The 2906-nt window shown below is 28.9% G+C and overlaps 1 pseudogene; it reads left to right on the plus strand.

The window, feature by feature from the left end:
* Nucleotides 328–2612, plus strand: LOC104779134 (annotated as a pseudogene).

Raw genomic sequence — 2906 nt, forward strand, 5'->3', positions numbered from 1 at the left:
TTGCAAAATGATTGTAAATAGAGTCAGTTATTATAATATACAAAAAAATATTTATTTGGAATGTCAACATATAGTAATTTATAAGTACTTTATATATTTCATTGAAATTATGGAAGTATAAATATGTAAATTTACTTTTTACTTTAGTAAACATATTTAAAATATTCGTATATGATATATTTACATTATTTTTCATTATCGTCTTTTAAAAAAATAAAGTAAATATTCTATTAAAAAATTAAGTCGGTTGTAAAACATCTCTACATATATTGATACGCTAATGTGTTAAAAAAGTCTTATGCACAACTCAATATGTCTTCTAAAAAGATGAATGTTCGTCCCTTTGTTCAGCTAGACGATCTCAACCCTGCGCTCGATCATTACAAAATTAGAGTCCGTATCATAAGACTTTGGAAGTCTTTCAAGTCTCTACAGATGGTCTTCGTTGACAGTGATGTAAGATTTAATAAGATAATTTATATGTAGAGTTTAATTAGTATCTATATCATATTTAAGTAGATCTCGATAATAGCTTTCTAACTTATAAACCTTATATATAGGGTACAAGGATACATGCATCTATTGAAGATGGTTTGGTCAGCAGATTTCAGAATTAACTTGTTGTCGGCGAGTCTAAGATAGTTGACACATTCAACTTAGTAGATTATGATAGTAGTTATAAGACAAGCTATTTGGGATTTAAAATCGTCTTTTATAGAACCACCATAGTGAAACCATGTGATGAATTTCCAGTTCGTGTACCAGAAAAATATTTTAAGAATTTTCCTTCTATATTGGCTGGAGAATTAGACAAGAATGTATTGTTCGGTGAGTTGTTAAATTCATATTTAATATTTTATTTAAAGGAAAATATTAATTCATATGTATTTTTGGTAGATGTTATCGGTCAGATCGTTGGTGTAGGAAATCTTGACAACGTCAAAACAAAAGGGAAGGATAACGTCAAATTGAGTTTCGATCTGCAAGATTTGACGTATGATTCCTTAATAGATACCCTTTATAGTTAAAACTATTTTGGAATATAATGTCTAATTATGTATTCTTAATTCATACATTCGTAATATAGTGGAACCCAGTTGAATTGTACTGTGTGGGGTGATCTTGCAAAGGCCTTTGATACACAGATAAAAGAACATCAAGATACTGTTGTCGTTTGTGTAGTACGATTTGCATGCTTGAAGGAATGGAAAGGTGATTTCTGACTTTCTTATAATCTTCGAACTTATGATTATTAAATCTAACATTGCCAATTAAATCAAAATTTCAGAATACTATAGTATTTCCAATGCGTTCAATTCTACCGATATTATGATAAATCCAGCTATGCCTGAAGTGGAAGCGTTCCGAAAAAAGTAAATATATATATATATATATATATATCCCTTCTATATTACTCGGCGATACATTATATAAACGTTTATATGTTTTTATTATTATCATAACTTTACAGGTTGTCCACTGATGCTATAAATTTAGTACAACTTGAGGATGAACTAAGTCCCCAAAAATCAAAGGTGACATTATATGAGGAGTTTTTTATTATTAACGAGAAGTCTACTATGGACCAAATCGTTTATGCACTTGAGGTAATGTTTGTAAAAAATTAATTGATATCATCTAATTTGAATTGTTTTGAAAAATTGTTTAAGTAAACAAACGTTTGGTTAATTCATTATAGACGCGAACATGTGTGACAATCGCCACAATTTATTCTGTTGAAGTATTGCCTAAATGGTATTATCTTTCCTGTAAAGTTTGCAATAAGAAGGTGCAGCCGTACCCACTAGAATCTCAATCTGGAAAAGAACTACTTTATAGTTGTGGGGTTTGTGATGTTGATGTTATAGATGTTGATTACAAGTAAGTATCTCTTGAATTGTTAAAATGTTTCTTAAGATTTGTTATTTGGAACTATTTATACATTATAATTTATGTAAAACTGTTTGAAAGGTATAAACTCATACTTCATGTCGGTTATGGAAGTTCACAAAAGATTAAACTGCTCTTCTTTGACGGTCTTGCTCAACTATTTATTGGAAAAAAAGCCGAAGAACTGGCTTTGGAAAAGTCAAAAGTAAGTATATAACATTTGACCTCTGTTTAGTTTTAAAAATATATAAACAAAAATTGAAACATGTGTCTACCTATGGTCAGGAGGATATTGCAGCTATTCCCGAATCTCTTTCGGTCTTAGTAGGGAAGACTATGTTGTTTAAAATTTCGATTACAATCGATAATTTAAAGAGCGACAAATCTGCTTATGTTGTTGAAAAGTTTTGGGAAAAGGATGACATGGTTATTCAATTCGGCAAGGTACTAAAGTAAAAACAAAAACCCATAATACCATTATTAATATTATATCATTTAAATGTTTTTTAATCTTAATGTATAAAATTTAATTGTAGGAACTCTATGGAAGGATTGAGCTTTCAAATATTACTTCGGATACGAATGATCATAAGTTGCAAATCGCCCCAGCTGAATCGAGTTTGGCTTCGTCTAAGAGAGATCATATAGAAACCGATGTTGTGTCGGCCGGGGGTCATAGCATGAAGACAAGGAAAAATATCAAAATTGAATCTAAAGACTGAACAATTTCCATCACTTCAGATCATTTTTCCGTTTTGTTATTGCTTTTTATTTATTTATACTTTCACTAGGAATATGTTTTTAGAGAAATTTAAAAAATTTCAAACCATTCAGTCACTTTAAACAAAGATTTATATATATATATAATTTGACATAAATAAAATAATCATGGTATACAATAGTTTTGGAAATATTGATATTTAGTATAATTAAGTAACTATTATTATAATTAAAGACAAGAATGATCCAAAAGTTAAACTTTTTTTTTTTTAAAGTTCAAAAGAACGTTAATACGT

Source organism: Camelina sativa, chromosome 3, assembly GCF_000633955.1.
Source record: "Camelina sativa cultivar DH55 chromosome 3, Cs, whole genome shotgun sequence".
Taxonomy (NCBI): Eukaryota; Viridiplantae; Streptophyta; class Magnoliopsida; order Brassicales; family Brassicaceae; genus Camelina; species Camelina sativa.